The sequence below is a fragment of the Echiichthys vipera genome, assembly GCF_963691815.1.
Source record: "Echiichthys vipera genome assembly, chromosome: 18".
Classification (NCBI taxonomy): domain Eukaryota; kingdom Metazoa; phylum Chordata; class Actinopteri; order Perciformes; family Trachinidae; genus Echiichthys; species Echiichthys vipera.
The window spans coordinates 15292018-15305318 of NC_139843.1; the positions used below are offsets into that span (position 1 = coordinate 15292018).

Here is a 13301-nt window from a genome sequence, read left to right on the forward strand (position 1 = left end):
GAATACCTGCAGAAAGAGGCCTGTCACACTGTAAATTTCAGAAAGTTACAAAAATTGAGTGATGCAGACACTTCTCGTATGAATGCCTGAAAATAAACGCTTGAGCGATTTGGACAAAGTGCTCGAGAGTCTTGGAAGCTTGTGTTTGAAACTGAAAACAGTTCATTTACTCTGTGTTGTGGAGGTGTGGGATGTGAAAATGGGATGCCATCTCTAATTTGTGTTTTGTTTGTGCAGTTCACTTCTAGTAGAGTCATTATACATTTTTTGCCCATGCACCAGTTACAAAATTGCTTTTTATGTGAAATTAACTGTCATCTCCACTTTGATGGATGTCTGTTGCGTGAGTGTGGCCTAATTGTCCTTCTGCACAACGGCATGTTCTCAATCTCGGTTGGCCTCTGGCCGAAGGATACCCACTCAAACTTCTTCAGCCACTTCAGCCCGGGGGTGGACTGTTTTATGATACGTCTGTGCCAAATCTGGCCACTGTACTCAATTGCTTCTTTGTCACTTCCTCCACGGTAATGTCAGTGTGGCTGAGCTGACTCCATGGATTCTCTATGTTCCTAGATACCTTACATGGCTTTCATCAGGACTTAGACAGCGCTGCTTGTCTCCCCCACAACCACAACCGCAGCCCCTTCATCCACCAACTATTGTTTTCCTATCAAATGAAACTTACTTCTTAGCCTCTTTCATGAAGCATGAAATACAAGCTTTTATATTGGCATTGGCAGGTATTTAAGCTTTTGATCTGATCCAGGCTGTGCTCATTAAATCGTCAAAGTGATGTAACATTTCACTGCCGCTGCCGTGTGCCAGCTTGGCATGTTTTTCCACTTAGGGATTCCAATATTTGTCTCAGTCATAAACACAGGGCATCTGGTTGCCAGTAGTGGGCCCAGACTTTATTTGGTCTTTGACATCGAAATGTGGAGGAATCCTTCAAAAAAGAAGCTGCCTGGCTTCTCATTTAGCAGCCTCCGTCTGTATGATAAATGTTACAAATCACCTATTGACCCCGAGAGGTCAAGCCTCTGCCCTGTCGCCCATCACCCTCCTCCTTCCTACTGTCTCCTCTTTGCCTCTGTACCCTCTGGATAGCCTTTATCTTGCTCAGGCAGTAGTTTTTCTCTCCAACACCGCTTGTCCGCCAGCAGATAGCAGGCAACACAACTATGCACTTTGCTTGTTTGCAGTCAAGTGTGAGATTCTTTCTCTTTCCAGATTTATCTTTCCAAAAATATCTGTTATTTGGTCTTGCGGCCTCTGAGATACATTTATGTTGTGAATGTGATTAGATACAGTGAGCCAGAGCTGATATGATTTCCTCTCCGTGTTCTTAGCTTTAGTTGACCTTTGCACTTCTAATATCACAGTCGGTTTTTAGGACCTTACTGAAGAGATAAGTAAATAGAAGAAAGTCAGTGATTATCAGGGAAATAATCTTCGAGAAGAAATTAATTTGGTTGAAATATCAAGGACAGGGGGCTACAAATGTACACACAGAGACACACACAGTCTCTATGCTGGATGCGGTTTGTGTTCAGAGTTATTCAACTGGCAGTGTAAAGAATTGCAGAGGAGCTTTTGTTCTTTTGAAAATCCACCTGATAATGTCGGTAGCTGGCTCCTTGCCTGAGCTAGTTGGATTTAAAAGACGAAAGAGAGAGAGAAAGGGGGAAAAAAATATCTCCAGTGCCCAGCCCAGTGGCCCATATTTTTCTACAATCCCCCAGTGAAACAACCCCTGTGTTTTGAAGTGTATGGGGAACGTCGTCTTTTCCGGGGGACTCTCAGAGTTAGAGAGTGCAGAACAGGTAGGAATAACAATGCTGGCAACACAATAATGGCCCCAGCATGATGCCAAGTTTTCTGGGTTCACAGATAGGCCCTTACTTTATGCTCTCGCCCCTTCCCTCTTAAATTTTCCACATGAGACTGATTGAGCCATTTGGTATTGCTAAGCTGCGTGAAGAGTGCTACTTGTATAGTGAAAGAATAGTGCTAAATCAAGGCTTGACAAATCTACTTTCTCCATGTCCCCATATTGAGGGTTGGTGGATTAGACTCTAATTTTAGTGCCACTTATCTCTTCAGCTGCTTTTAAGAATTCGTTCCAAATAACAAAAAAGTGTGAAAATTGTGAAGGCTTTTTTGGGGGTTGGATAGGAGGGTTGTGGGAGTTGGGTATTGTCAGGGAAGCAAGGCTGTGAAAACGAGATTGTCTAGTGGCAGCGAGGGCCTTTGAATAAGAGTTCAAATTTACATACAAACCTCCAGAAAAATCTGTATTTGTGGTGGTTTGGCAGAGGGCAGTTGTTTAACAGAAATCTTAGAGGGATTTTTCAGTCACCATCACTCCCACCGCACAGTGTCTCAAGTGGCTTCATGAGCTCACAAAGTCTGGAGTTTTTAAACAATTCAGACCATGAAAAATGTCACCTCTCTGTCTCTCCCTCATTCAGTTTTCCAGAAACAGGAAGTTAGGGTGTTTTTTACACCAGCGCTTTTAGTCCAGTTATATCGGACCCTGGTTCGTTCTTCCAGTCAGTGCGCTTCGTTTGGGCAGGTGTGAACCCAGTAATCGCACTCGGGTGCGGACCAAAACAGTAGGCCTGATCGATATGGCCAGAATCTTCTGTCCCAATCTTCTGTTTTTCAAAATCAATAAATAGTCTAGATGAAATTACCACATGGAAAAGCATGTTTTTGTATACTTCTGTGTGCTGAATTCTTGACAAATGAAACATATTTTCTCATATTATTATCAACTTTAATGCAAAATAAATAACGTGCAATGATCAGAACGTACAGGTTAAATGTAAAATGTATTGTTTTTTGTGTGTTAGCAGTCTAGTTTCTAGTTGACTTACTGCAATTCAGCAGTAAGTTAATTTAGTCTAAACAAAATCACTTTTCTGGACTCTGTAATGTCACTAACACCCTGATAGTTTAGACCTTTCCATCTCCCATGTATATGGCTACTGTGACACGTCATCAATACGAAACAACCATCAATACCCCACTGGAGGCAGTTGCATTTAAAACAATGGAGGACACAGCGTTGGTGTGCATTCAGCACTTTTGAATAGCCATGAGCTTATTGATTCTCCTTCAAGGTCGGCGTCAATTCCTCTCTACCTCGTCTTTTCTGTTTGTGACAGCGGAGGGCAAATACGTGTTAAAAAAAAACTTATGTTCAATTGAGTTGGGAGGGGGGATGCATGAAAAAAAACACTCCATGGCGGTTTCCAATCAGAGTTGCTTATCTTGAAGTGGAGCCCTATCCGTTGCGGGCAGTGTTTGGGTGTGATTATGTAATCCATCAGGGAATTACCATAAAGGGGAGGGGGGTGGTCCGTCGAGGGGTTGGAAGGTAATAGTGGTGCTGCTGATGATCATCGTCTAGCAACTGCCCAGGGGCAGGAATGTTTTGTGCGCCGATGTGTCCGACAGGTGGCTAAGAGACGCTAATTGATTAATGATCAGGGTGATATATGAGCCCCCGCGGCCGGCCTACACATAAAGGCTCAGAGCACTGGTGTCACCCTAAATCATTTCCAACCAGGCCAGTAAACCCAAAACTGTTCACTCATTAGCATATGAAAGACCGATTGGGAGGGGGACTGTGCCTTCCAAGCCCTTTGTGGGCCGCCTATTGTCAACATCCTGAGTCTGAATTAAAAGGCTAGAATTTTATGCTCGATGAATAATGACAACAAAGATGGTTTTATAATAAGGGTCACTCAGTAGTAATGAACGATTAACATCACCACAATCTAAGCTTTTGATATCATTTAGATGTCTGCCTGTGAATGGCTTTGACAAAAGCAACACTCACTTAGATGGCTGCATACATAAAAAGAACTACTGTCACCTGCACTGTATGAGATTAACTTTTCTGTTATTCTACTACAGAGCAGAGGATATTGTTTTAAAACTCAAAGTTGAATAGACGTGTTTTCACCATGTGTTATAGTAACTATAATTCCTTCCACCTAGAGGTGAGATAATTTACCTTCTTTCTTTACATGGGTGTTTTTGCTCTGTACATCATGGAGCTGACATATTTTCCATTCAAGCAGTGTCAGATTCTCCTTGAATGATAGAACATTAGTGGAATTCACCTGCCCCCAGATGATCATATTTTGCACTTGGTGTTCCATATAACACTGTCATCGTCAGTGGATTTGTCTCTCTCAGTCTCTCTCACTTCCTCTCTCTCTCTCTCTGTCTCTTCCTCTCCCTCTCACTCTGTCAGTTATTTACCATTCCACAGGGGGCCTTGCGTGACCCTCTTCATTGTTTTGTTTGGATGACTCTGAAGGACAATGGCAGTCTGGAGCCTTGGCCCGGCACTCAGCTTGTGTGAATCTGCATCTTTCCATTGGGAGTGCTGTCCTCCGATGTCAAGAGAGGTTACTTGATCTATGTGTGACTGAAGGGGGTTTCCACAGCTGAGAGTCAGAGCCTCAAGGAGAGGGGTTTATATAGTGTGAGCGCATGTGTGTGTGCGCACGCGGCCGATGGAATTTCATAGAACCAAGTGAGTTAAAACAACACATTGTGTCTGTTTTAATGTGAGCTCATGACTCTCGCCGCAGGGCTGCCGTTCCCAAGTATACTCTCACTCGGAGACTGCTAGTCGTACCCGCAATCAGTTTTCTACACATTTGTACTTGGCGTCGGGGTCCGAGTGCTGCTGTCACAACGGGTAAGTGAATGTCACAGGGCTGATGAATGATTTTACTTGAGAGTTGGACCGCCTCCCATCAAATCTTTTTAACCATCAGCTCTTGAGCAACCCAGATCCCATTCCCAGGCGCCGATGCAAGGCCATACATTGAGGATCAGGTGACCCTACTGTATTATAATGTCAGGCTCTCTGCTTGGTGAGACTGTGGGTCCCTGAGCAATCGAGGCTACAGAGGCCTTCAAGGTGTGGTAAATTGGGTTCCATTTCTAAAGCAGATGGACTTTTCTGGCAGGGCTCCAGTAGTGAGGGCCCCTTCTTCGTGTGTGTGTGTGTGTGTGTGTGTGTGTGTGTGTGTGTGTGTGTGTGTGTGTGTGTGTGTGTGTGTGTGTGTGTGTGTGTGTGTGTGTGTGTGTGTGTGTGTGTGTGTGTGTGTGTGTGTGTGTGTGTGTGTGTGTGTGTGTGTGTGTGTGTGTGTGTGTGTGTGTGTGTGTGTGTGTGTGTGTGCGCGTTTGTGTGGCGTCTGCAATGAGTTGCTAACAGCCATCAGCAAGGATAAAGACGTGATTACCCCAGGCTACTCTTGTCCACTCTCATCAGTGTATGGGTTGCAGGCTTGCACACAAATGCACACACACACACACTGTAACACACACACACATGCATAAACTGTGTCCTCATTTCATCCTAGCTGCCCTTTTCTAAAATTAGGCTGCTCCTGGTCTAGTGGACCAGTAAATACACGCCATTCAGATACACAAACAGGAAGTGAGGACATGTAGTGAGACAGGAAGTGAAATCAAGAGTAATTGAAAATACAGGCCAGCTGATTGGCTAATTGTGAGGTTGGAATAGATACCAGAGTGAGCAGCACTGAGCCAGAGACTTAGACATTAAAGCATTGTCAGCTGGAGTAACAAGCATTACCAGAATAGTAGACTGGTTAGCTTGCAGCTAAATGCTACATACAAGGTTAGGTTGATTTGGCACATGCAATGCAATGTACCAGAGCCATGCTTTGATAAGGTATGGTATAAGGTATGGTCTGAAGCCAAAATTAATTTCTAAAAGTAAAACAAGAGCAGGTTATTGCTTAATTGGCTTTTATTTATAGTTGCAATGAAATGAACCAGAGAGTTTTAAAAATCCAGAAGTGTTTGAGTCTATTGAAGAAACATTGAGTCATTAAGTCTCTGTTTATAACACTGGCAAACCCACATTGATTCATTTGGTACGCTATTTTAATGCCATTCGTGCCAGTGTAAACAGGAGCCCAGCAACCCAATGTTCAATTTTTATTCACTGTCAACCTTTATTTAACCAGAGGGGTCCCTCTGAGATTAAGAATCTCCTTTTGATGATATATGTAGTAAAACAATCTGTTGTGGTTTTTGAGGCTGTCACTCGCATTGTTGTATACAGTATATTATATTCTAAGGTGTATAACTGAATATTTTGTCCTCTACCCTGCTGGTAAATGGAACAACCCACTTCAAACAATACAAGGTAATGTTTCAGGGTTACTGTATGGCTTTATATTTTTTATAGTGAAAGTGTCCACACCCTGTTGTGAATGGGTGTTGTGGTATTAGACATTGCAAATATTACATGACATGTCTGTAATATATAGGTCTATAATTAAGATCATTTTAGGATCTGTGTAGGCACCACTTGACAGTGATGTTGGCTTTACTTTTCTCAAGGATGGTCTTCCCCCTAAATTTCAGGCTAAACATGTGCATGTAGGAAGATGAGCTTATAGCCAATGGGAGCTACATTTGCTTGAACACAAACTGTAACAAAGCTCATTCATCTGGCAAACGCCTCATGAATTTGTAAACATGATTCCTCATTAACACTGAGTTGAGGTTTACACAGTATCCAGTCGGAGTTGTGTGATGTGCAAATGAAAGCAGTCTTTGTAGTTAAGATACATGCATTATTGGTGTAAGGCTGCTATATTTATCTCTGTTATAGCTGTTCGCCTGTCCTCAAGAGGTTTTGTGATAACAAATCAGTGTGAAATTCATTTGCTGCTTGTAAAATGGCACCAAGGCCACTTTGGCCTGGAGGGAGGGGACTGTTTTTTGAAGTGGTATAATGACCCTTGTAAAGAGCAACCATTACTATGAAGCCAGTAAAGCTCTGCCCTGGTATAACTTGCTAACCTGACTCGTCAGATGGTTTGTTTCACAGAAGCATCTGAGAAGGCCTCATTGAAAACTTTTTGGAAAAGGGCAGGCACTTTCAAAACATACCTGGCAGGTGATTGGATGAACCATCTGTCTATCGAACTCTTGCCAAAGTCAATCAGGAGAAGGGAGAAAACATCTTTTTTGCTGAGAAAAGCCTTCAGAACCGTTCTCCTTTCTCAATAAAGAAAAACTGAGAAAGCCGGTGCTATTGCAGCATTTAAGCTAACCTCTTTAAGAGCTGCCATTGTTGTTTTGAATGAGTGGTCGCCTCCCGTGTCGTCATCACTACCCCCTCAACTGCCAGTAGCTCTGTGATTGGCAGGGTGAGTTCGTGGAGCCTGGCAAGATGGATTTTGTGTGTGACATGTGAACGCAATTCTCACATGATCTTTTCTTATCACAAAGTATAGAAGTGTTCTTCCTCACTTTGACAAATAAACCTGAAACAGACTGCAGTTTTAAAGGTCACCGGTTTGTCTTGAACATGCTCTTGGAAAACCCTGGTGTGGTCCACAGCTCTGCATTTTATGGGACCCGTAGCCAGGATAAGCTAAAAAGAGTCTGTTTTCTCCTCGAAGAGAAAGACAGGATAAACTCACTGCTTTTGACACAAACTAATTTTCCATTTAAATATTAATGACCATGATGGCGTTTCTGGTGAATTCATGAAATCCAATAATGTGCCTTTTAACATTTGCAAGCATCCTGTAATTTTCATCCAGTTGTTTTTGATTAAAAACAATCCTGCAAAACATTCTCCATGCTTTCTGCCACACAAAGGTGGCGTTTATCAGAGATCCCAAAGCGCCATGTGACTCATTCAATTTAGATCTGCAACCAGACACTTTGGCTAACACTTGTGATATATTAGCAACACGCATACACAAAATGGCATTGTTCACACACTCGCTGCAAAACGATGTTGCTAGAGCCATGTCTGCGGCAGAATTTAATCCGTACAGCACCGGCCTAACTGTGCCAACTTTCTGTGAAGAGATGACCTGCCGCTTTAGATGTGTCTCCGTCTTGGCAATGAAGGCGCCACTGTGTCCCTCTATGTGCATCAGGCTAAGGGGATTTCTAGGCCGCCACCTGATTCACATTGCTGTAATTGAGTTGTGGCCATAAGCACTACTGTGCCTTCCTCGGCCCCAGGTAATTCACACACCACAAAAGCACTGTTTTACTCCACTTTTCACATGATGTCTGGGGCACAAATGTAGGGAGTGAGAAAGTCCAATCTATTGGAAAAGGGCGGGGAGATTACAGGGAGTATGAGAGTGAAGGAAGGAAAAAGAGTGTAAGAGTTTTCATGTAGTGAAGCAGCTCTGTGCCAGAGAGGCTAGGGAGTCACTGAGTCTGCAGCACGTGGATAAGGACCACAAAGCTCTTGGTTTCAAATATCTTTCTCTCTCTTTCTTCCTCTCTCCTCAGAGCTTAGGAGCTGCAATCGATTCAAGGGGAGATTTCCTTGGCCAAGGACAGGGAGATTGACGCTTTTGGGGTAAGCCCGAATTTGTCGCTCCTGTCAACTCTGGGTAATTGGACTTGTGCACTCTTCAGATTTGTGTCTGTGGGTTCCAGACACCTCGATGTTCTCTATACAATAGCATTGTTCATTGTCATGTGACTGCCATGTTGATTTTGTGGTTGTATTGACTTTTGTCTGTGTTTTCCTATGTCATATCTGCCAATGAAAAGGTCACTGTTTATGTTCAGCGGAAATATTTTCAAACACTCACACACACACACACGCACACACACACACACACACACACACACACACACACACACACACACACACACACACACACACACACACACACACACACACACACACACACACACACACACACACACACACACACACACACACACACACACACACACACACAAACACACGCTCTGACACTGTACTTCATAGAGGAGGTGCTCTCTGTCTTGTGGCCTGTTTGCCGCCAGTGTTAGGACCAAGTCTAATGCTGGGTTTGTTGCATCACAGCTGGAGCTGGCAGCAGGGAGATTTGCTCTGTCATGTTCAAGCAACAAAGACCAAACAACAACAGTCATTTATCATTAGGCACTGGCATGAAAACTTGGACCATCACTTTGTGAATATAGACTGATTTATTGGGTCTGATTCATGTGCCTTGTGCTGGCTGCAAAACATTGTGGCAGCAGAAAGAATAGTTATGTACTATTTATTTTATTCTGGCATTTCCCTTTATTCCTTTTCATGTTGCTTTGCCAGAATGTTGCCACAATAATGTCTGACAGGAAGGAGCTGAAAGCTATGGTCAGTTCCTCTCAGCCAATCATAGGAACAAGTACTAGAGACTGTGGCTTAACATGTCCTGTCTTATTTGGCTTTCTCCTGCCTGTCCTGTCCTGTCATGTCTTGTCCTGTCCAATCCTGTCCCTTCCTGGCCCTGTGGAAAGGTGATCTCTTCCCCCAGACAAACACCTTCCCCATGCCAGCCTCCAAGCAAAATCAAATAGAATGGTATGTGTACAAATATGTCAGCCAATACCCAGAAGAATGCAGACTCCCTCTGCAAATCGCCTCCTTCATTGGTTGCCCACACCAGAGTGGGTGCGTGTGTTTTTGCGCACAAACACATATTCGCACCCACAGAGGACTTCTATGTGTCGTAACTGGGGATGACAAGTGGTCTGGCAGTCAATCCTCTGTTAGCAACCAGTTTGGCATACTGCTAGCCTGATGGACAAGGCTGGCACATTGGTCTTATAGTCATGCAACCCTGAGTTCCTCTCTCTTCTTTTATATTTTCTCACCCTTTGATATGTTTTCTTGGGGAAAGTTATCCCACTGTGTTATAGCTTTTAGAAATTGGCATTGGCAGCCAGAAAAGGAGTAAAGTAGGTCACTTTTTGATTCAGTTTGGCTGTCTTTTTAGTTGTTTAGAGGAAAGCAAACCTTATTCACTTCATTTGTTCACAATGAAGCATTTTATTATTCCATTAGCTGCTTCATTTATTCATCACTGTTTTATCGCGGTGCACACAATACTTGCATGTAGTAATTTTCCAGTTTCTCTCATTCTCTTGAGTTAGCAGGTTTGGGGTCTTCATCTCCACATTAAGCTGTATTTAACCCTCCCTTTCCCCGTCATAATTTAGATCCAGTCTCATTCGTGGGTTGGGAAGCGGCCACGGTAGTTGATGTGGAACACATGTCTTTAATGATTCACACTCTGTGTGCGGTAGGTCGGTGGTGGCTGCCGAGCCGCTGCCTCTCCCTCTGTCTAGAATGGGGCTCCCATGTATTTTTTCTAAAAACTCCACTTCATACATGGAAAATTCAGGGAAGTTAAAAATGTACTGTTTTTTTCCCATGTTATGGCATTTCTTATTCTCCCTTGAAGCGGGAGAGTTAAATAATTAGCACTTGACACCTGTTGTTGTTGTTGGTTTTTTGCCAGATTTGGTCTTTTTTGTATTGCCACCATGCTACATCAGCTTTGTACTCTTTCTTTCAGGTTTCTCCATGTTAGATTAAAAATGCCCTCTTTGTGTGGCTGTGCCAGTTTCTTTGAAACTCTAATGATACTTAGGCATTTTTTTTGTTCTTTCAATGTGATGAATTTGAGTGTAGTGGTGCGACTGGGTTGAACACTGGGGCTTTCCAACTCTTCCACCTGATTAACCAATTTGATTTGTCAGATTTAATCAACCCCCCAAATTACAGTCACAGTTACAGATGAGTAAACTACTTCAAGCTCAGTTGGTGTTTTGTGCTGCTGAGCTCATTTATTGTAAGGCATTTCAATTGCGATATTGTGTGGCATCTTACTTCCTCACTGTCAGCAGAAATTTGCTGCAAGTCCCAATGTTCAATTGATTTAGGTTTTCTCTTGTGCGTGTACACTACACCCACAGTTAAAAAATGGAGAAGTTTGACAGCATGAATCTCAGTCAAACAAATGCAACCAGGGCCTTTCCCCTGTGCATTCATCCAGTCAGCCATTGGTTTACCTTTAATGTTGTGTATTAATGGGGAGTTTCTGGCTGTACAGTCAAAGAACAGTGAAATGTGCCAGCACGTGACAGGGAGCGGCCCCGCCAGCCAAGCTGACATAAGTGGCTTCATGTTTTGGCTTTCACCCAGTCCGTCCAACCCCAGCCTTCATCTTTCCATCCACGCTTCCATCTTTTGTTCTTCTCCTTTTTTTCTCTTCATCTCTTCCTCTGTCTCGCCATCCCGGGTCCCACGCCCCTTTCTGTGGCCTTGTCTGACCTCTCCTTCCTCTGCTCACTCACACATACGCACATATCTCTATCTCCTACCACACGCACTTACTGGACATCGCACATGCATGGTATGAAGACAAACGGCCCATGTCCTTGACATAACTGCAAGTGAGTGGCTCTTTCCTTTTTGCAGAGACAAACTTGTGGGTGGCCGAAGCACTCAAGATAGAGAACGCACTTGCTGACCTAACTTGACAGAAGGGCTGCCCATATGCAGCGGATACTCAAGAAATAGCATGTATATGCCAGGCTGAGGCATTGTAATAATGTGCAAAACCGATACAGTCATTGTCGTCCTCGCAGTAATGGTTTGTGTTATTGTCATGATTTGAGGAAATGTTTGTGTGTGTTGTTGAAAGTCAGAAATAATTGCTCTATTTCATTAGTAGAAGGGTAATTTAGATTTAGCTCTTTCCCACCAAGTACTTGATACTGTGCCTATGAGTTTGCCAATCTTGTTTACTATGTTTTTATGTGGTGGTGCTCAGTTTTTACAATACCCATAATCCACAGCATAACAAAGTGCCACTCGTAAAGTGTTGCTTTAATGAAACTATGCCTTTGCGCTGTTTTATTCCCTGTGTTTTGAATAAATTGGTGTTAATCTGTTCGGGTGTTGTAAATTAAGCTTTCTGTTAGGACTTATTTTATAAAGATCAATGCTCTCAAAGCAGGTCATGGAACAACGTGTGTGTGTGTGTGTGTGTGTGTGTGTGTGTGTGTGTGTGTGTGTGTGTGTGTGTGTGTGTGTGTGTGTGTGTGTGTGTGTGTGTGTGTGTGTGTGTGTGTGTGTGTGTGTGTGTGTGTGTGTGTGTGTGTGTGTGTGTGTGTGTGTGTGTGTGTGTGTGTGTGTGTGTGTGTGTGTGTGTGTGTGTGTGTGTGTGTGTGTGTGTGTGTGTGTGTGTGTGTGTGTGTGTGTGTGTGTGTGTGTGTGCGTGCGTGCGTGCGTGCGCGCGCGCGTGCGTGCGTGTGATGAAGAGACCTCCCTGGATTTAAGTGTGCTACAAAGCACCACCCGATACTGTATGAAGAAAAACCCAGCTACTCTAGGCGAGAGGGCGTAGCTAACAGTACTGAGTAGTCTGCAGTTCCTCTTTGGGGCGCCTCCTGACAGGAACTTGGCAGCAAGGAAACATAAACAAATTCCCTGTGGTGGGCTGGCAGGCTGGGCGGCGCGGTTCCCCCCTGTTACCATACATGCACAGTGCAGTGCTGCATGGCTCAGGCTAGCCCGCTCAGCTCAGCACCCACAAGCTGTGAGAAATATATCTTAAAGGGACAGGTGCCGCCTGCGCGCAGACCCACTCTGTTTCTGCACTTTGTTTTCCTTGTAGTTGCATAGGCTGACACGTTTGCTTTCCACTGCATTGTTTCACACTGACAGTGATGTGTGTTACTTCTGGTGCACTGACCGCTTGGAGGTTTCTAACGACGCCATACTAACGCTTTCTGGGGGGAGGGAAACTGCTGCCAGGCGTCCCAAAATAGTTGTTTGTGCTGAGCTAGCAAAAAGCTGTAGTAGTGATGATGATGATGATGATGATGATGATGTAACAGTGGTGGCTTGGGAGTGTGGAGGGAGGCCTTGCAATCCTGTATGGAAAAGAGAGAGAGGGTGTGGTATATCCAACAACAATAATACAGACATGCACACACGTGAAGTATTCCCTCAACCAAAACACACATGCTTGCGCACACATGCTTATTTATATATAATATGTGTGCACACAGAGACTCACATGCCTGCAGTTTTCTCTTTCTCCCTGCTTCTTTCTCTCTCACTCTCAAACACAGTGGTGTATTGTGCAGCCTGACCTGGTCCCTGTCCAAAGGCAAAGAGAACCCAGATTGCTGAAACAGAGGGCCCACTACTAACAGGCCGGCCAGGCTGTAGTTGTTATAGCCTGCTATGGCCTTCCAAACCAATGGGGACTGCTAACTGAGCCCAGAAACCGAGTGTGAATACTGTATGTGTGTGTCTGCGCACACGCACGTTCTTTTTTGATCAGCCACAGAAGGGTTTTTTGGACAGCACTTGCAGGAGCCGACATGGCACCTCTATGCAATTTCATAAGCACTGGTAAAAGCATTTGCCCGACTTTTAATAGTCCTTCGTCTCCACAACATCATCCAAA

The 13301-nt window shown here is 44.0% G+C and overlaps 1 protein-coding gene across 2 annotated transcripts in view; it reads left to right on the forward strand.

Annotated features, from left to right (window-relative positions):
- Positions 1-13301, forward strand: part of raraa (retinoic acid receptor, alpha a) — a 151522-nt gene that overhangs the window by 10111 nt on the left and 128110 nt on the right. Inside the window, exon 2 of one of the 2 annotated variants that reach the window (XM_083932745.1) lies at positions 8329-8398. The exons of the other annotated variant lie outside the window; for it this stretch is intronic. The gene's annotated coding sequence lies outside the window, so the exon portion shown is untranslated. The remainder of the gene's footprint in view (positions 1-8328; positions 8399-13301) is intronic. 2 annotated transcript variants of the gene reach the window in all.